A 22,442-nucleotide genomic window follows, 5' to 3' on the forward strand; every position below is an offset into this window, starting at 1 on the left:
CAGGAAGAGGAGGAGGAACCAGCCCAAAGGAGGAAGGTGAGCAGAAGGAGGCAGAGAGGGGGAAAAATGAGGAGGAAGCAGAGGGAGCCAAGGTGGTGCACCATGTGCATTGCATATGGGCATGAGGACGAGGACTGCCCAGAGCAGGAGCCAGGGGAGGAGGAGCCCGAACGTCCTGCGCCTGAGTGGGAGGAGCCCGAACGTCCTGCGCCTGAGTGGGAGGAGCCCGAACGTCCTGCGCCTGAGTGGGAGGAGCCCGAACGTCCTGCGCCTGAGTGGGAGGAGCCCGAACGTCTTGCGCCTAAGTGGGAGGAGCCCGAATGTCCACAGCCCGAGTGGGAGGAGCCCGAACGTCCACAGCCCAAGAGGGAGGAGTCGGTGCGTCCACGTCCCAAGAGGGAGGAGTCGGTGCGTCCACGTCCCAAGAGGGAGGAGTCGGTGCGTCCACGTCCCAAAAGGGAGGAGTCGGTGCGTCCACGGCCCGAGAGGGAGGAGTCGGTGCGTCCACGGCCCGAGAGGGAGGAGTCGGTGCGTCCACGGCCCGAGAGGGAGGAGTCGGTGCGTCCTGTGTCCGGAGGGGAGGAGCTGAAGGCCCAAACCCCTATTTTTTTTTGGGAGGGACGAGGGCGTGAAGCTCAGGCTCCACAGCAGCCGCTGTTTTTGCTGCTGAAGGGAGCCCAGCGGAGACGCCCGCCACCAGCTCTACCCCCGCTGTCGGAGGAGCCGGCAGCGCCACCAGCCCTACCCCCGCTGTCGGAGGAGCCGGCAGCGCCTCCACCACCACCCGAGGGAGAGGAGCAGGAGCTGCCTCTGCCTCCACCACCACCCGAGGGAGAGGAGCAGGAGCTGCCTCTGCCTCCACCACCACCCGAGGGAGAGGAGCAGGAGCTGCCTCTGCCTCCACCACCCGAGGGAGAGGAGCAGGAGCTGCCTCTGCCTCCACCACCCGAGGGAGAGGAGCAGGAGCTGCCTCTGCCTCCACCACCCGAGGGAGAGGAGCAGGAGCTGCCTCTGCCTCCACCACCCGAGGGAGAGGAGCAGGAGCTGCCTCTGCCTCCACCATCTCCAGGAGCAGAGGAGCAGGAGCTGCCTCTGCCTCCGCCACCACCACCGCAAGGAGCAGAGGAGCAGGAGCTGCCGCTGCCTCCGCCACCACCACCGCAAGGAGCAGAGGAGCAGGAGCTGCCTCTGCCTCCACCATCTCCAGGAGCAGAGGAGCAGGAGCTGCCTCTGCCTCCGCCACCACCACTGCAAGGAGCAGAGGAGCAGGAGCTGCCTCTGCCTCCGCCACCACCACCGCAAGGAGCAGAGGAGCTGGAGCTGCCTCTGCCTCCACCACCACCACCGCAAGGAGCAGAGGAGCTGGAGCTGCCTCTGCCTCCACCACCGCCAGGAGCAGAGGAGCTGGAGCTGCCTCTGCCTCCACCACCGCCAGGAGCAGAGGAGCTGGAGCTGCCTCTGCCTCCACCACCGCCAGGAGCAGAGGAGCTGGAGCTGCCTCTGCTGCCCGTACCTCCGCAGGGAGTACGGTGGCCGGAGCCCCAGAAAGGGGAGCTGCCGGCCACAAAGAAGGGGGAGGAGGTCTGGAGACCACTTTCCCCAGCAGCAGTTTCGCTGCAGGAGTTCTTGTGGCCGGAGCCCCACAGGAGGGAGCTGCCGGCTATGAAGAAGGGGGAGGTCGGGGGACCACCTGCCCCCGCAGCTTTTTCGCTGCAGGACGGGACCAGCATGCTGTCAGCCGTGCCACTACCGGCAGGGGAGCTGACAGCATTTCCAGCCATGGGCCCACTGAAGCCTCCCGTCCCAGCCCGAGACTTTTGCCTGGACTGCTGGGTATTTAAGGGGGGAGGTGGCCGTTGAGGCCATGTGTGCGTTGCACAAGGGGGGGTATATGTGGCAAAGTGCCCCCCCTGTGTGTGTTATATGTTACGTGTTGTGTGTAAATGTTGGTGTATAGGCATTGGTACACGGGATATAAGCGGTCTGTGTTTCACGTGTGTGTAAATTGTATATTTGTATTTAGGCACGGGGATGGCACATCACATCACGTGCAAGTAAAAAGTAATATGTGAGCACGGGGAATTGCACTTTAATTAATTCACGTGCAGTTGTACCGAGATTCCAATTGAATGATTGACTAGCAATCGAATCTCGGTACAACTGCATAAAAGCTGCATGTTTTCACTCACTGGGGGTTGGTGTTCGGTGAGTGGAGAACGGGTTAGGAGACGGAGGGTATTTAAAAGTAATAATAGTAAAAGAAGCTCACCGTGTTTGTCTGTGTAGTTCGTTTTGTCTGTCTGTTTATTTTGGCGTGTAGTGCCGTGTCCTGTTTTGTGTTCTGTTTGGTAAACCTTTTTATTTTGTTAATAAACGCTGAGTGCAGCCATTGCACTCAGCTCAGCATCACCACCGTCTCTGTCTGTGTGTTTCTCTCTGGTCTGAGTTCCTCCCTGCAGCCATCTTTGTCACAGTGACGTACTGGAGTTTAATAACACATGTGAGGGAGTATACACCAAGGTCTGAATACAATTCATCTGCAGCATGTCATACAGAAGCTGATGAATTTGGAGCCTTGCCAGGGACCTACTTGGCTCAGAGAGTTTGCTGAGAGAAACCGAGATTAATTTTGCAAAAGATTCCTCCTCTTTTTTCTTTTGATTTATCTATATTTTTTAGCTTGTCTAGCTAAGCTTCTTCCACAGGATCCAAACTCTTTATTTTCTTCCTAGCTGGTGTGGCTACCTGGGAATCAGGGACTTCTGGAACAGGTGTGGAATCTAGCTCACCTACAGATGCTCTTTCTGTATTGCTGCAAATACTTTCACTCTCTTCAGCGTTGTCTGGTGGTGCTGGGTTCTAAAATAATAATAATAACTTCAGAGCATAGGGTACTTGTAATAAAATAATAATCATAAAATCAAAAATCATTGTCTTTTTGTTGTTTTAAAGAGGAATCGTACTTCCTAACCTCCTCAATTAGCTTTTCTTCAAAATCGTCCATGGTTTCTGCTGTGGATGAGGAAGTGCCTTGCGTAAAAAATTCCAAAATTTCAACTTAACGATTTAATGCGCACACCTATGCCGTGCGCCTCACACATCTCATGACGCGCACCAATTATTTTTAGATTGTTCCATGAGTAGGTTGCGCATCGCGCGTAACTGAAAAAAAGGGCGTGCGTCCTGGACTATGAATAGGTATTACGGTACCTTGTCTCTTTGCTGCATTTTTGTCATGGGAAATTGGAGGAAGTGCGGTGTAACTGCACAATCAAGACAGACTGATTTGGCATGGTATATATATATATATATATATATATATATATATAACTTAAAATAAAAAAAACGCAGGCTGTGATGGATAAAGACGTACATTGTAACATTGAAGAGATGGGCTTCATATCAGAAAACTGGTGACGGAAATCACGCGTGCCAGGTAAGTGCATTAATTTGTTACATTTAATATATATATATATATATATATATATATATATATATATATATATATATATATATATATATATATATATATATATATATATAATGGGGACTTATTCTATTCGTAATACAAGGGCGGTAAAACGTGACTGACGTCTATATGGGTAACGGATATCTCAGTGCTGACTGTAACTCAGTGCTGAGTGTAACACTTTGCCAAGATTAAAAATACAAACAATTACTTTAATGAACAATTGAAACAAAATAAAGCTTTAACTGAACTGATGATATTGTGTGTTTGAAAACAACAACAACTACGAACGTCAGCGCCATTTCAGCATTGATTGAGTTTGTCTATAAGTTTGAACTAATATTACAACTAAATGCAATTGAAACTGCTACTGAACTGAACTTGTGGAAACATAACGCAGTCTTCAAAACAACAGACATTGCTTCATACCATTACTGTATGTACTGTGCTACGAGTCCTGCGTGCACCTGTAGTTAACCATACAGACGCCTGTGTGCTTATGAAAATGTTTGTTCACATGTTTTATTCCTGCTTGTGTCTATACTTATAATTGTGGTCCCATGATTTCTAAGTTTTATATTCTTCACACTTTTGTTAGCTTTAGTAAACGTATTAATTGTTATATGTTGAGTTTCTTTTTGCCTGTTATTCCGCATTTCAATGATACAGAGTAACGGCTCGTTAATCAATGTTCCTGTTACAGTAATCCTTTGACTTGTGTTTTACATTTTAGGCAAGTACTTTAAATTGAATGTCAGAAACTACCAAGCCAGTGTATTTATTAATTGGTTACTACTAAAAACAACGTAGACTACAGCCAGGTAGTTAAAAATCCACTATAATTTCTATCTGGTCTGTGTGCAGTTTCAGTTGATGCCTGTTCCTGCCCGCTTCTGAGTGCTGTGTCTGTTGTTATTATAGACATGTTTCAGCTTTACTACCTCAGCAGGGCGATGAAACCTCCCTAGCCTCTTGAGATTCAAATCTTAAAATGGTGACAGAAAAGCACAAATCTGTTTTGATACAGCTTTTTAAAAGAGAATCTGAAATGAAGTAAAACTCAGTGAACTGTGTAATGCTTGAATCTGTCCATTATTGTTTTAAAAAGTTTCAGTTTCCTCTAACACAGTGGTCGTATGAAACCTTGCAGTCTCAGAGACCTCAGACAATATACTTTAACAAAGACATTTATTGTCAACTAATGAATAAAAAACTAAACCACAACGCTACTATGAACACAATCACAAAATTCAAACAAAAGCCACTAGAGGATCGTTATTACGTGCAGCAGGATTTAGAAGAATACAATAGTGTCTCCTCGAAGGACTTTCAAAGTTAGTTTTACTTTCTGAAAGCAAGAGCTTGATCAGTAAAACCTCAGGATTTCCTGTTTTAGGCTGCGTTGAAACTGAGGTGTGTCACTGTGTAAAACACAGCTATGAGGCTGAGCCTTTCAGCAGACCTGTGATATAATCTCATTGAAGTGCATCACTGTGTAAAACACAGCTACGAGTCTGAGCCTTTCAGCAGACCTGTGGTATAATCTCATTGAAGTGTATCACTGTGTAAAACAGAGCTACGAGGCTGAGCCTTTCAGCAGACCTGTGGCATAATCTCATTGAAGTGCATCACTGTGTAAAACAGAGCTACAAGGCTGAGCCTTTCAGCAGACCTGTGGTATAATCTCATTGAAGTGCATCACTGTGTAAAACACACCTATGAGGCTGTGCCTTTCAGCAGACCTGTGATATAATCTCATTGAAGTGCATCACTGTGTAAAACACAGCTACGAGTCTGAGCCTTTCAGCAGACCTGTGGTATAATCTCATTGAAGTGCATCACTGTGTAAAACAGAGCTACGAGGCTGAGCCTTTCAGCAGACCTGTGGTATAATCTCATTGAAGTGCATCACTGTGTAAAACAGAGCTACAAGGCTGAGCCTTTCAGCAGACCTGTGGTATAATCTCATTGAATTGCATCACTGTGTAAAACAGAGCTACAAGGCTGAGCCTTTCAGCAGACCTGTGGTATAATCTCATTGAAGTGCATCACTGTGTAAAACAGAGCTACGAGGCTGAGCCTTTCAGCAGACCTGTGGTATAATCTCATTGAAGTGCATCACTGTGTAAAACAGAGCTACAAGGCTGAGCCTTTCAGCAGACCTGTGGTATAATCTCATTGAAGTGCATCACTGTGTAAAACAGAGCTACAAGGCTGAGCCTTTCAGCAGACCTGTGGTATAATCTCATTGAAGTGCATCACTGTGTAAAACAGAGCTACAAGGCTGAGCCTTTCAGCAGACCTGTGGTATAATCTCATTGAAGTGCATCACTTGTAAAACAGAGCTACGAGGCTGAGCCTTTCAGCAGACCTGTGGTATAATCTCATTGAAGTGCATCACTTGTAAAACAGAGCTACGAGGCTGAGCCTTTCAGCAGACCTGTGCTATAATCTCATCCTGCCCTGCTGAAGCCCCAGGCGCTCCCCACATCTATTTCCTATGTAGAGCTTACTGAACAGAGAGACACTCCATTAGGCCACTTTACATGAGTGTTTGACTTTTCTCGAAACATCTGTTTCTCGTGAAACGTGGACATGGTGCCTTTTTGTGTTTACATATAAAGCCTCTCATTTCCCTTTGGAACGCCTACTTTTCCCCGAATGCTATGCAAATGAAGGAGAGGGGAGGGGAGTCAGATTTAAATTAGCCATGCTGATGGCCCACTTAGATTCTCATGCTGATAACCATAAAAGTCCCCAAAATACTGTTTACATGAGCAGAGAAAAGTTTCACCAGAGAGAATCCACGTGTCATCGCGTGTGACATAAATGGTTATTAAAGATCTGGGGGTTAGATCTTTATTAATCATAAACTGGCCAAATCTGAGTGGTCGTTGAACAGGCTTTTGGGCTACTGCAAGGGATGGGGCGGATACTACTACCCAAATTACTACAGCCTGCTGTATACTGCACAATCTGTGCCAGGGCCGTAAGGAGGTGTTCAGGCAAGCACAGGAACAGCTACCTCCAGCAAAAATTGTACAGCAGCGATATGAAGAGGGTCCTGCTATTAGAGATGCACGGCTATCTTTATTTTTGTAACTCGACGGTGTACTTTTATTTTGTATCACAGTTTTGTTTCATTAGCTTATTTTGTATCTCTTTATACCAAATATAGCATTCTCATTTGTGCTGTACTTGTATGACTGCTTCTGCTTAATAAAGAATTGGAATATTGAGTAGTATTGTTGATTCCCAAGAAATAAGTTGTGAAAATTCCACACCACATTTTATTTTGAGAGTGGGTTAAACAATGTTCGTGTTGTGCATTGTATCAAGCTGCCTCATCATATCCTCTTCCCTTATGGATATTAACACCTGAGTCTCTTCATCACTCCAACGGATGTAAGTAGAGGATGGACACAGGTTTTGCTCAGACATAAGTAACTAGGAGAAATTGCATTGGAGAATAGTTATACACATTTAAGCATAGTACTTAGTAGTACTTTACAATAAAGACGTTTTGACAGTTGTTTGGAAAGCTATTTGCAAGTGTATTCTGAAGTACTGTACAGTAGCTGTAACCACTTGAAATCATAAGCCCACGATGCAGTTTATCAAACATTTTTACAAATAGTTTTAAACAGAAACTTGGTAAATACAATCTGTATGATACTTTACAAACACATTTAGATCTGTGTATGATTACCATTTTCACGAGGAACTCGTGTTTACATGTGTAAGTGGGCGTGGATTTCACAAGCCTTTATTGGAATCTCACAAGAAATTGAAACTTTCATGGTAAAATACTGAGACTGTTTTTTGGGACATTTTCACGAGCTCTCCCTGCCAGGTTTCACGCGCATTGTCCATTCACGTGAAACAAACCAACATGTAAACTAGCCTATTGTCAACATCTGTTTCATTCACATTAGGGTTGCCCCCGTTTGGATGAAGGAAATCGGGACACCTTTGGTTTTAATTATTATATTATGCATGTGTGACTACATGGACAAAACATTTTTCTAGCTCTACATTAAACAAGACTCCTCTCACTGGAATATAGGCACTATTCAACACTTGCTTCACAGAATACAGAGATGCACTTAGCAAAGAAACAATAGGGGGTTAATAACGTGTTGAATAAAAAGGACTCTATATAAATCTGGTGATACAGAACAAGGAACCTGGGCGTTATATGCTGAAGTGAAAAGAAAAGCTCATTAAGTCAATCTTGCTGTTTATCCAGTTGATTTTTTTAAGTCGGCACAAGAGACATTTCAAGGCAAGTAGTATTCATAGGAATAAACGCCTAAATATGATCATACTGCTATTGAGACCAGAAAGACAGATAAACAATTGCTCACGTGGGAACTGCTAAGAACTTACCATTGCCAGACCAATGCTAATAGCTATGCAACAGCTAACTAATTAAAATAAGAAAGTATTCCTCCTCCTTGCACGTAATTAAGCACAAAAACCACGGTTTAATATTTCTAACCCAACTGTCATGCTGCTATTTTGCCTATAACTAGTACATGCTGTGTGTCTCTGCTCGTTTTCTGAACTCCAGTTTTCTGAACTCCAGTGCTGCTTCTGGGCGACTCAGCATATAACCAGGTAAGTGGATTGTATTTAATTTGATAGTTAAATCGTTGTTGCTGGGGTAACTATACCTGCCTTTAACAATTGTAATTTAAGTTTTGTAAACTGTGCTGGGCTGTGTTGAATCGTGAGGTTGATTAGAATTTTGTGTTAAGTATATGGCTCTAGGCCTACAGGATAGTATAACTTGGCAAACAGTGTCTTAGAATGCCAACCATTCAATGTGGCAGCCGTCGAAGGGCCACACGTCCAAGGGCAGTCTGAGCTGTGGCAGTCTAAGGGCCACACGTCCAAGGGCAGTCTGGACCCCCTCCCCACTCACATCTTTCCAGCTGCTGCTCCTGCTCTACTCCCCTTCATCTCCTCCCTTCTCAACACCTCTCTCCTCTCTGGCCTCTTTCCCTCTGCCTTCAAACAAGCCACAATCACCCCCCTCCTCAAAAAACGTACCCTCAACCCCACCTCCCTCCAGAGCTACCATCCTGTCTCCCTCTTACCCTTCCTCTCTAAAACCCTCGAGCGGGCAGTACACCACCAGCTCTCTGCTTTCCTGTCTAACCACTCTCTGCTCGACCCTCTCCCGTCTGGTTTTCCGCTCTGCTCACTCCACAGAAACTGCTTTCCTGTCTGTCACTAACTCACTAAACTCTGCCTGCGCTGCCTCTCCCCTCTGTCCTAATTCTCCTCAATCTCTCTGCTGCCTTTGACACTGTCGATCACTCTATTCTCCTATCCTCTCTCGCTGACCTGGGAATCACTGGCACTGCTCTGGCCTGGTTATCCTCCTACCTCTTTGACCGCACCTACTAGGTAACCTGGCGCGGCTCAACCTCCACATCTCAACCTCTCTCAACAGGAGTCCCCCAAGGATCAATCTTGGGTCCTCTCCTGTTCTTTCTCTACACCCACTCCCTGGGCCCCCTCATCACATCCTATGGTTTCTCATACCATTTCTATGCTGATGATGCTCAGGTCTTCCTCTCCTTCCCCCTCTGACCCCACCATCCCCTCCCGTATCTCTCTGTGTCTGTCTGCCATCTCCTCCTGGATGCACTCGAATCACCTCAAACTCAACCTCCTTTTCTTCCCCTCCTCATCTTCCCCTCCTCTGATCTCTCTATCTCTAGCTCTTTCTCCACCTTCGCCCCGCAGTGGTGGAATGACCTTCCTATAACTGTAAGTCGCCCTGGGTAAGGGCGTCTGCTAAGAAATAAATAATAAAATAATAATACAGTGTAAGAAATAATAACACACTATACAAACTGAACACGTGGGCTTTTTCTGGCAACCTGTGTGGGGCGGTGTACACATTTTTTTGTTCCAGTTAAATTGCACAAGCTCTTATTGTTTCATCAGCCACAGAAAAAGAGGAAATGTACGCTTAAGCAACTTTCAATATGCTTATAATATTAAGTTTGCGTGTATGCATAGGTACTGGTGACACTGTTAACTTTAACACGAAATCACAAATTGCCTGCTCTTATTGTAATTATATGTCGTCCACCTTAGTCAAAAAATAATTTTTTACTGATTCAGTGAGTTTTTATCACTATTGTCTGTCAACTACGATAGGATTCTTCTATTGGATAATTATAATATCCATATCAATACTAAATCAGATTCTAAATGTTCTAAATTTTTGGGCTTATTGGATTCCTTAGATTTTGTCCAGCATGTTCAAGGTCCAACTCATAATCATGGCCATACTTTAGATTTAGTAGTTTCCCGTGGTCTGGTTGTTCAAAATATTATAACTACTGACCTTACTATTTCTGATCATCTTCCAGTTCTTTTTGAGGTTAAATGACCTTACGCTAGAAAGAGCCAGGAATATATAATACCGATCCACAAAAAGGGAGACAAAACCGAACCAGGTAACTACAGACAAATAAGCCTGACTTCTGTTATATGTAAAATTATGGAAACTATAATAAGATCCAAAATGGAAAATTACCTATATGGGAACAGTATCCTGGGAAACAGTCAGCATGGTTTTAGGAAAGGGAGATCACGTCTAACTAACCTGCTTGATTTTTCTGAGGATGCAACATCGACAATGGATAATTGCAAAGCATACGACATGGTTTATTTAGATTTCCAGAAAGCTTTTGACAAAGTCCTGCATATTCTCAAACTGAACGCAGTAGGGATTCAAGGAAATGCATGCACATGGATTAGGGAGTGGTTAACATGTAGAAATCAGAAAGTACTGAATAGAGGAGAAACCTCAAAATGGAGCGAGGTAACCAGTGGTGTACCACAGGGATCAGTATTAGGTCCTCTGCTATTCCTAATCTACATTAATGATTTAGATTCTGGTATAGTAAGCAAACTTGTTAAATTTGCAGACGACACAAAAATAGTAGGCGTGGCAAACACTGTTGCAGCAGTAAAGGTAATTCAAAATGATCTAGACAGCATTCAGAACTGGGCAGACACATGGCAAATGACATTTAATAGAGAAAAGTGTAAAGTATTGCATGCAGGCAATAAAAATGTGCATTATAAATATCATATGGGAGATAGTGAAATTGAAGAAGGAATCTATAAAAAAGACCTAGGAGTTTATGTTGACTCAGAAATGTCTTCATCTAGACAATGTGGGGAAGCTATATAAAAGGCCAACAAGATTCTCGGATATATTGTGAGAAGTGTTGAATTTAAATCAAGGGAAGTAATGTTAAAACTTTACAATGCATTAGTAAGACGTCACCTAGAATATTGTGTTCAGTTCTCGTCACCTCGTTACAAAAAGGATATTGCTGCTCTAGAAAGAGTGCAAAGAAGAGCAACCAGAATTATCCCGGGTTTAAAAGGCATGTCGTATGCAGACAGGCTAAAAGAATTGAATCTATTCAGTCTTGAACAAAGAAGACTATGCGGTGATCTGATTCAAGCATTCAAAATCCTAAAAAGTATAGACAATGTCGACCCAGGGGACTTTTTTGACCTGAAAAAAGAAACAAGGAGCAGGGGTCACAAATGGAGATTAGATAAAGGAGCATTCAGAACAGAAAATAGGAGGCACTTTTTTACACAGAGAATTGTGAGGGTCTGGAACCAACTCCCCAGTAATGTTGTTGAAGCTGACACCCTGGGATCCTTCAAGAAGCTGCTTGATGAGATTCTGGGATCAATAAGCTACTAATAACCAAACGAGCAAGATGGGCTGAATGGCCTCCTCTCGTTTGTAAACTTTCTTATGTTCTTATGTTCTTATAATCAAAACCAGGATAGTTAATTCATCAACCACTGTAAAGTTCTGTGAGGCATTAAATGTCTGTATCATTAGATGAGTTGGTTAACACCTACAACACCTCCATGACTAACATCTCAGATACTGTAGCACCAGTTAAAACTTGGAGGGTGTTTTACAAAAGAAGCACACCATGGTTTAATGACACAACTCGTAAGCTGAAATGTGAGGGTAGAAAATTGGAACGCAGATGGAAGGGTACTAACCAGCATGTTCGTTACTCTGCATGGAAAAGCCATCAAGCTAAATATAGGAAGGCTCTGTCCCAGGCTAGATCTTCATACTATTCCAATCTGATTGAAACAAATAAAAACAAACCAAGGATTTGTTTTAGTTCCATAGATAAATTATTAAATCCACCTTCTAATACTGTTTCTTGTGAGGTATGTCATTATTCGTGGGAAAACGGCAGAGTTTGGGTTGGTGAGGTCCTAACTGTATGAGGTAGTGCTTTTGATTTTCACTCAAAGTACCAACTAGCTCTCCAGGATCATGGAGAGGGATATGATCTGATTCACCTGCCTGAACGTCTCCCATCTCATTTTGTATATGCTGTAGCACAAGTGTTGCATTTGTTTGCAGTGCTTTTGCTTGTAGTGCTATTCGCTCTGCAAGATGAGCAGTTTCTTGCAATAACTTTTAAATAAGAGGAACAGATTCATTCTTTACTTCCTCTAACAGAACATTACAACTTTGTAGATCCCTGGAGAGGCAGCCAAGTTCCCCAGCACAACTATACCAAGAACGCTCAGGTTCACCTTCTTTTTCTATGACCTAGTCTGAATCTACTCATGGCGAGAATGGAATATGAGCTGAAACCTTGTCAGCTGATATATACAAATGCTTCAGTGCAGAGAGGTGCTGTATAATAACACCAGCAGAATACGGTAACCCAGTTTCATGCAACAGTTGTGATGGTGACTAAACCTGTGTGAGTACTGTTGTGTAAAAAGCCAGCTCACAAGTTTACCACCAGGAGTCGTTCATGGCAGGCTTGGTATGAGCCCACAGAGGTTGCCAGTAATGATCAGATGGACTTGTGGGCAGCATACATGCCTGCCATAACATCAAGGAGTTAACGGGCCAACCGGCTGCAGGGAAGAGGTAGGCAATTATGGTTTGACTATTATTAGACTATCATTGGCCTTAATTGGCCCACACCTGTAGCCTGTAACAGCCAAATGCCTGACTGGTAAAAGGGAGCATGTGCCGCCAGTCTGGTGGGTTGTTTGTTTTGTTTTCCTGCCTGAGAACCTCTGGGGTTTATCTACAATAAGACCGGAATAGAATAGCTGGAATCAGTGTCGGATAACGTTGTGGTCCTTTGCATCTGCAATTCCCTGTTCTCTACAGGGGCTACGAGGAACGGCCTGTCCGCTGCTGGGATTCATAAAGGACTGGACTGCAGAATAGGGGTAGGAGAAGGGTTTCCTAAAGAAGAAGCCAAGCAAGCTAGGAAAAACCCAAACCCCAGGTGGAATTACCTATTCACCAACTGGACGTGGTTATTGGTCCAGTTGGTTTATATATTTATATATATTTTAGCTCAAAGAGCCAGCTGCCCATCGTTTCGATATGTTGTACATACATATATATATATATATATATATATATATATATATATATATATATATATATATATATATATATATATACACTGAGTGTACAAAACATTAGGAACACCTTCCTAATATTGAGTTGCACCCCCTTTTGCCCTCAGAACAGCCTCAATTCGTCAGGGCATGGACTCTACAAGGTGTCGAAAGCGTTCCACGGGGATGCTGGCCCATGTTGACTCAAATGCTTCCCACAGTTGTGTCAAGTTGGCTCGTGGTGGATCTCTACTCCGAATAGCTCGTTCCATCTCATCCCACAGATGCTCAAACTGGATTGAGATCTGGTGACTGCGCAGGCCACTGCAGTAAGCTGAATTCACTGTCATGTTCGTGGAATCATTCCTGGACAATCCTAGCCTTGTGGCATGGGGCACTATCCTGCTGAAAAAATCCATTAGCAGATGGATACACTGCTGCCATGAAGGGATGCACCTGCTGAAAAAATCCATTAGCAGATGGATACACTGCTGCCATGAAGGGATGCACATGATTGGCAATGATGTTCAGATTTCCTGTGGCATTCAAACGTTGCTCCACTTTTATCAAGGAGCCCAATGTGTGCCATGAAAACACACCCCACACCATCACCACCAGCCAGCAATGTTGACACGCGGCATGATGGATGCATGTACTCATGTGGTTTTCTCCATATCCTAGTCCTCCCATCAGCATTAAACAGAAGGAACCGGGATTCATCAGACCAGGCAATGTTTTTCCAATCCTCCAGAGTCCAGTGTTTTCGTTCCTTAGCCCACTGCAAACGCAGTTTCTTGTGTTTTGAAAGAACATAAGAAAGTTTACAAAAGAGAGGAGGCCATTCGGCCCATCTTGCTCGCTTGGTTGTTAGTAGCTTATTGATCCCAGAATCTCATCAAGTAGCTTCTTGAAGGATCCCAGGGTGTCAGCTTCAACAACATTACAGGGGAGTTGGTTCCAGACCCTCACAATTCTCTGTGTAAAAAAGTGCCTCCTATTTTCTGTTCTGAATGCCCCTTTATCTATCTCCATTTGTGACCCCATGGTCCTTGTTTCTTTTTTCAGGTCGAAAAAAAAGTCCCTTTGGTCAACATCGTGAATCCTTTTAGAATTTTGAATGCTTGAATCAGATCGCCACGTAGCCTTCTTTGTTCAAGACTGAATAGATTAAATTCTTTAAGCCTATCTGCATATGACATGCTGTCACACGGCTAACTGAGTGGTGACATCAGAACCAGGAAATGAATACACAGAGACAGGACAGATGAGGTGAAATGATGAAAGCGCTGTTGCGCGGTTTATTATAAATAAAAAGGTTTTAACAGAAAACAGGACACGGCACTAGCGCCAAAATAAATAGACAAACAAAACGGATTAACGCTTAAACAAACGGTGGATGAACAGACAAACACGGTGAGTCAAACAAACTTATATTTACTTTTTCCTTAGTTTTACTTTTTAGTTTCTCCTTCTCCACACCCGTTCTCCACTCACCAAACACACAACCCCGAGTGAGTAAAACGTGCATCTATATATACTGTTGTGCTGGGATTCAATTACTAATTAATTATTCACTTGAATCCCAGCACGTGAATTAATTACGTGCAACCTCGTGCTCACATATTAAACACTTTAAATGCACGTGAAGTGATGTGCCATCCTCGTGCCTAAATACAAATTATACATTTTAAATAACTCGTGCTGCACACACCCATTTATATCCTGTGCAGCCATCTCTATACACCAACATTAACACACCACACGCAACATACAATACAAAAATGCACACAGGGGCGGAGCACATTGCCACACATGCCTTTTAAACCCGGGATATTTCTGGTCGCTCTGCTTTGCACTCTTTCTAGAGCAGCAATATCCTTTTTGTAGCGAGGTAACCAGAACTGAACACAATATTCTAGATGAGGTCTTACTAATGCATTGTACAGTTTTAACATTACTTCCCTTGATTTAAATTCAACACTTTTCAGTATATACCCGAGCATCTTGTTGGCCTTTTTTTTTATAGCTTCCTGACATTGTCTAGATGAAGACATTTCTGAGTCAACATAAACTCCTAGGTATTTTTTCATAGATTCCTTCTTCAATTTCAGTACTCCCATATGATATTTATAATGCACATTTTTATTGCCTGTGTGCGGTACCTTACACATATCTTTATTAAATATAATTTGCCATGTGTCTGCTAAATGGCCCCCAAATCAGTATTGCTTTGTCATTCTAGAGAGAAAGATCCAGAGTTAGGCACCATGGAACTCTGTTAGGTCGTCGGCTGCCATACCCCATTCGTGTCAAGGTACGATGAGTTGTGCATTCTTTTATGGGTCTTTCGGCACCAATGTTGTACTGGACTGTCAGTTGACTAACTGTAGCCCGTCTGTAGCCCGTCTGTTGCGCTGCACAATTCGTGTCAGCCTCCTTTGGCCTCTTTCATCAATGAACCGTTTTCGACCCCTGGCGTTGGCTGGATGTCCTTTGGGTGGTGGTCCTTGATACACACAGGGAACTGTTGAGCGTGAAAAACCCAGCAGCATTGCAGTTCTTGACACACTCAAACCGGGATGCCTGGCACTTACTACCATACCCCGTTCAAAGGCACTTACTGTAAATCTTTTGTCTTGCCCATTTACCCTCTGAATGGCACACATACACAATCCATGTCTCAATTGTGTCAAGGCTTAAAAATCCTTCTTTAACCTGTCTCCCCTTCATCTACACTGATTGAAGTGGATTTAACAGGTTTCATCAATAAGGGATCATAGCTTTCACCTGGATTCACCTCATCAGTCTATTTCATGGAAAGAGCAGGTGTTCCTAATGTTTTGTACACCCAGTGTATATATATATATATATATATATATATATATATATATATATATATATATATATATATATATATATATATTGTAGTGTGCACCGGGGAAGGCAGCAGCAAGGCTGGTAGGTGACATAATCACACACAAAGACATAACTAATCACACGGTTCCTGTAAACACAGCTCCGAATCAGACAATATTCATCACCTGCAATGAGATTTTAAGTATGAAATGCTGGCTTTTCAAAAGCAAAAACAAAAACAAAACAAATAAAAACACAAAACAAACTGGCTTTAATAAAACGTCTAAAATCAGAATAAATCTAAATGAAGTGTAATGCAGTTGGTTATGGAAATATCTCCGATTCAAACTTTATAGAAATATTTCAGCTTTCTCTACTACCTCAGCAGAGCGATGAAACCTCCCTAGCCTCTTGAGATTCAAAATTTAAAACAGTGACACAAAAGCACAAATCTGTTTTGATACAGCTTTTAAAAAGAGAATCTGAAATGAAGTAAAACTCAGTGAACTGTGTAATGCTTGAATCTGTCCATTATTGTTTGAAAAAGTTTCAGTTTCCTCTAACACAGTGGTCGTATGAAACCTTGCAGTCTCAGAGACCTCAGACAATATACTTTAACAAAGACATTTATTGTCAACTAATGAATAAAAAACTAAACCACACCGCTACTATGAACACAATCACAAAATTCAAACAAAAGCCACTAGAGGATCTTTATTACCTGCTGCAGGATTTAGAAGTATAAAATGTTGTCTCCTCAAAAGATTTCCAAAGTTAGTTTTACTTCCTGAAAGCAAGAGCTTGATCAGTAAAACCTCAGGATTTCCTGTTTGAGGCTGCATTATGAAACTGTGCGCTGCGTTCAAACTGAGGAGTGTCACTGCGTAAAACAGAGCTACGAGGCTGAGCCTTTCAGCAGACCTATGGTATAATCTCATTGAAGTGCATCTGTCACAGGTGTGATTAGTTGTTTTGATTTATGAGCACATTATTATTACGAATTAAGTACTGTCACTTTAACTGCACAATTTGGAGTTTAACTCTTTCTTATATATATATATATATATATATATATATATATATATATATATATATATATATATATATATACATATATATATACAGTGCCTTGCAAAAGTATTCAGACCCCTGACCAATTCTCTCATATTACTGAATTACAAATGGTACATTGAAATTTCGTTCTGTTTGATATTTTATTTTAAAACACTGAAACTCAAAATCAATTATTGTAAGGTGACATTGGTTTTATGTTGGTAAATATTTAAGAAATAAAAAACTGAAATATCTTGCTTGCATAAGTATTCAACCCCTTTGCTGTGGAAGCTCCCAGTTTATTATTATTATTATTTGTTTATTTAGCAGACACCTTTATCCAAGGCGACTTACAGAGACTAGGGTGTGTGAACTATGCATCAGCTGCAGAGTCACTTACAACTACGTTGTAACGATCACTCTGCAAAACTGAGAAGCAGTTGCACTGTCCTCCCTAAGGAGATACTACTGGCCCTATTCCTATAGCTAAATAAGTCAGCAAGAGTGACAGACAGCAAAAGCAGGGACGTCAGAGGTGTCAATTTCACGAACAATCGGTTTATTATTGTGAACAATAATGTCAACAAATGAAAAAATGAACAACTGAATTAAATGAATAATGATAAGAAAGGAATTCAAATAATTGCAGGTAACAGGTAAGAAATAAGATGGTACAGATAAGTATGTAGGGACAAACAGAAGGCTAAACAGATTCACAAAGTAGAAATGAATGGTGTCCAGAGGGTCTCCAATAAACCCACACTCACAACCCACACAGATAGACAAAAGATAAATAAATAGATACAGATGAAAACAGTGTCTTGTGGAAACAATTACATTTAACAGTCTCTGTGGCAATGGTGGGAGAATGACAGGTAGGCCCAACAAGTCCAGTAATAGCAGGGTAATTGAAATCCATACAAAGTAACAAAGTAACAGAAAAAATACAGGAACCAAAGTAGCAAATTAAAGTAGAAAAAATCCAAACAAAAAAGAAATGATCTCACCCACAAATAAGGCAGTCCAGCAAAGTGTCCCGAAATGATGGTGACTGTAGAAGGTTGAAAACATTGAGTACGTTGAAATTGTTGAGACTGTCCAGTAGTGTTGAGTTGAATTGTGAACAGTTGTTTGGAAAAAATCAGGAGGATCAGGAAAAAATGGAGGCTGTCACACATAAAACAACAAACACTAAACAGACCTAGAAAAACAGCTAAACTTAAACAAGTAACAGTGAAAACAAAAAGAGCAGTTTAGACAAAGCGCAGTAACAAAAGAAAATGAACGGATGCACGGGAATTATCTAAGGATGGTAATGGATTCACTGAAATTTAAGTAAAGAAAATGCTGTAGGTTAAGGGATTCCTCTGAGAAAGGGAGTCTCCCTCAGGCCTAATTAGCCAGCTTTAATACAAGTGCTGGCTACTAAGGAGCTCCGAGATTGGAGGGGTGGAAATCTGAATGAGCCAATGGGGAGAGAGGATGAACAGAGGGTGGTTGCAAGGAACTATGGGAAATTAAGTTTTAACCTGGCCAGGCTACTGACCCTAATTAAAGGGACAGGTGGGTGAGATTTACACCCACATTATGTAGCATGGGAATTACTACATATCCCCCCCCCCACACACACACTGGAGGTGCAAGGGACGAACGCCATAGTAGCGTTTTAAATTAACAATATTGACGGTATCCTCTTTGAAATAATCTGGCTCCCCACACTTGACTTTGTAGTTGTTGGGTCCAAGTCTCTTGGTTACAAGAGCTGGCCCAAACCATTTAGGGGCAAGTTTTGCGGAAAACTTTCCGGAGGCATCAGATAAGGGGTGAGATCTTATCCAGACTAACTCACCTTCTTCATACTGACAGTGTGCTCTCCGGGCATTGTAATTCCGAGCTTGCCGTTTCTGAGCTTTGGCAACGTGATCCCTCACCTCTTCGGCAATCTGCTGCTGGCGATCTAGCAGTTGGTAGGGATCAGTGGATGGAGCAGGAGCAACCGGGATTAATCGGTCCAATGGCCCTCTGATGGTCCTTCCGAGCGCTAGTACTGCAGGAGAGAAGCCAGTGGTTTCATGTTTGGCGGTGTTGAGGGCGAAACGAAACTCGGGTAGCCACTGATCCCACAGCTGATGGTTTTTCCCGACGAAAGATTCAACCATGGTCTTTAAAGTGCGGTTCACGCGTTCTGTCAGGTTGGTCTGTGGGTGGTAGCTGGTGGTGAGTTTTTGTACGACTCCCCAGGTCTTGCACACCTCTGCGAGTAACTGGCTCGTGAACTGAGGTCCAAGGTCTGAAAGAATGTGTTGCGGTGTTCCCCATCGAGTGAATATTTCCTGCGTCAAAATGTTCACAATCTTGGTGGTCTTACTGTCCCGCAATGGAAACAGCTCAACCCACTTTGTGAAGTAATCAACAATGACCAGGATGTAAGTGTTACCTTTTTTACTTCTTGGGAAAGGTCCCATTAGGTCCAGACCCAGCATCTCTCCGGGCTCCTTCACAGTAGTGGACTGGAGTTGACCTGCAGGTTTGGTGTTGGACGGTTTGTACTTCTGGCAGGTTTGACACTCCTTTATGTGGTGCCATGTATCTTTACGGATGGAGGGCCACCATGCAACCTCCAGCTTGCGCAACAGGGTCTTCATCCTGCCCAGGTGACCTCCCAAAGGGTTGTCATGGTAGTGGTGGAGGAAGGAATCCGTCAGCTGTTCTGGAATAACCAGCTGGTATCGGAATCCTTGTTTAGGAATGGGCACCCGGCGATACACAAGTCCCTGCTGTTGGATGAAGGAGATGCGGTTATCAATAGCAGTATTGGAAGCAATGTCATTGATGATATCAGAGATAGCTGGGTCTTTGGACTGAGCGGCCGCAATCTGGTCCATGGTGGTGGGAAGATCCATGCTACTCGCAGGGGCATTGCTAGCACACACTGATGCAGGAGGAGTTGAAGGTGATACAAGTGGAGCTCTGGAGAGTGCATCAGGTACAAGATTCGGACTACCTTTCCTGTAAATAATGGTAAAAGAGAATTGTTGTAGGCGAAGAGTCCAGCGGGTCAGTCTGGAAGAGGTTTTTGGGTTATTGAATGCCCAGGAGAGTGCAGCATGGTCAGTGACAACCTCAAACTTCATCCCCTCCAGATAATGCCGCCATTTTTCTACTGCCCACACGACAGCGAGACACTCCTTTTCAGATGTGGAGTAGTTTTTTTCGGCAGAGTTCAGTAATTTGGAGGCGTAGGCTATTACCTTCTCATCATCTCCTTCTAGCTGAGTCAGAACTGCTCCTAGTCCTACATCGCTGGCATCAGTAAAGACTCGAAACATCTTGTTGATGTCCGGGTGAGCGAGGACTGATCAAAGCTTCTTGGAGGAGTTTGAAACTCTTCTGGCACTCTCCTGTCCATTTCCAGGGGACATCTTTCTTTTTTAAGTTGTTAAGTGGGGCAGCAATATCCGCAAACCTGGGGATGTACTTGTGGTACCACCCTGCCAAACCTAGGAACCGTTGAACCTCCTTCAAGTTGGTAGGAATGGGATATTCCTGGATGGCTTGGAGCTTGTGGGGATCAGCAGCTACACCCTCACCTGAAACCACATGACCAAGGAAATGGAGAGTGTGTTTAAAGAAGTGGCATTTTTTGAGATTGAGAGTAAGACGGGCCAGATGAAGTTTGTGGAAGACAGCTTTGAGGTCTTGAAGATGCTGCGCTGAGTTTGGTGAATAGACAATGATGTCATCTATGTAGACGAAACAGATCTTCCCTCGGAGGTCTCCTAACACTCTCTCCATCAGCCGTTGAAAAGTGGCTGCAGCATTTTTTAACCCAAATGGCATTACATTAAATTGATAAAAACCAAAGGGTGTGGTAAACGCAGTCTTCGCTCTACTTCCTGAGTCCATCGCCACTTGCCAGTAACCCGAGCGTAGATCAAGGGAATGGAATACCGCAGCACCACTCAGGGACTCCAGGATGTCATGAATGAGGGGCATGGGGTATGCATCAAAGATGGTCTTGGCATTCAGTTTCCTGTAGTCCACACAGAACCTGTAACCACCATCTTTCTTCTCTGTGAGCACCACTGGAGAGGACCATGGGGAGTTAGATGGTTCTATAACTCCGTCCAGAAGCATGTCTTGGACGTGTTCCTTCATTAAAGCCTTTTTCAGTGGAGATGCTCTATACAGTCGACCCCGGACAGGAACTTCGTCCTCTGTGGAGATGGAGTGACGGGTGACTGTTGTCATTCCCAACTGATCAGTGCAGACCGATGACCACTTTTGCTGGAGATTCTGGAGTTGTTGCTCGACAGGAGATGGTTCAGCTGAAGTGATGGTCATGGTCACCTTCGCCGGTTGGCATGGCTTTGGATCAGAGGTGGTAGGTGGCTGGCAAGATGTATGGAAGTAGAGGCTGACACTCGATAAGGACCTGTCCCAGGAAGCTTCCCCCTCATACCATGGCAAAAAAGGATGGTAGGAGAAATTCTTCTGGTGTTTGACACCATACTGCCTATTGACAGTGTCAATCTGGGTATGAGTTTTCTCCAGGAAATCCAAGCCTAGAACAAGGGGAAACATCAGGTGATCATCCTGTAGGATATATGTGCCTAGAAACCAGATCTCTCCGTGGAGAAGGTAAGTGAGGCGAACTTGACCTTTGGCCTGGTGTGACTGTCCATCCGCCAGCATGAAATACTGGTCCTGTGCAGACTCCAGCTCTTCCCCTGGATGAGCGATCTTCCTCCAGAGACCCTCTCTCATCAGAGTGAAGGTGCTCCCAGTGTCCAGGACTGCAGGCCCTTGGAGACTTCGAACGCCTACATCCACGATCAGCAGAGTCAGGCTTGCAGCAGGAACTATATTTTTCTTCTCCTGGCTTCTCACCATGCTGACCTCTGCCGGCTTCTTCATAGCTCCTTTATGACTCCTCTTGTCCTGAACGGCTTTGCTGGATTTTGCCTTGACCCAGTATTCCCGCTGGGCAGCGTTGTCTCTCTCCACCTGGGTCCCGATGCGCACCAGTTCTGCCACTGTCTTCACTGTTCCTCTAAGACAGCTTGCCAGTTTGGGATTACAGCTGTTGAGAATGCGACAAACCAACTCAGTCTCCTCCAAGTCTGGCTTCCAGCGCAGACATAGGGCACGGTAGTCATAGGCGAAGTCAAGGATTCGCTCGTCAGGAAGTTGGAATCTGGAGCGAAGTCGGTCTTCCACTTTGGTCTGGAAGTCAGACGGCAGAAAGGCTTGACGGAAGACAGTCTTGAACTGTTCCCAGGACTGGATTCCCTTGCGCTCCGTGACCCACCAGCTCTTTGCTGAGCCTTTCAACACACTGGACATGGTTGCCACGATCTCATATGGCGTCATGGGTCGTAGTGCTAGGAATTCATCGCATTTGTCCAGGAAGTCAATGGCATCGCTGCTGGCCTCCCCACCAAAGTCTGGGAAGTTGATTTTAATGGGCAGCTTTGCTTGGGGAAGACGTCCTTCAGTTCTGGAGCCATGGTAATCAGCAGACCCACCGTCAAAGGAGAATTGTTGTGGTGCAGACCGCTTTCTAGAGGAGAGAGACGGCAAAGCAAGTGGCAGACGAGGGGTGCTGGTC

The 22,442-nt window shown here is 44.0% G+C and overlaps 1 protein-coding gene across 5 annotated transcripts in view; it reads right to left on the minus strand.

The window, feature by feature from the left end:
* Positions 1-16,585, minus strand: part of LOC117964001 (NACHT, LRR and PYD domains-containing protein 12-like) — a 76,249-nt gene extending 59,664 nt beyond the window's left edge. For all 5 annotated transcript variants that reach the window (XR_009308816.1, XM_058999319.1, XM_058999320.1 and 2 more), the window contains exon 1: positions 16,500-16,585. The gene's annotated coding sequence lies outside the window, so the exon portion shown is untranslated. The remainder of the gene's footprint in view (positions 1-16,499) is intronic.
* Between the last annotated feature and the right edge of the window lie 5,857 nt (positions 16,586-22,442).

This window comes from Acipenser ruthenus, chromosome 25, assembly GCF_902713425.1.
Source record: "Acipenser ruthenus chromosome 25, fAciRut3.2 maternal haplotype, whole genome shotgun sequence".
NCBI classification, from domain to species: domain Eukaryota; kingdom Metazoa; phylum Chordata; class Actinopteri; order Acipenseriformes; family Acipenseridae; genus Acipenser; species Acipenser ruthenus.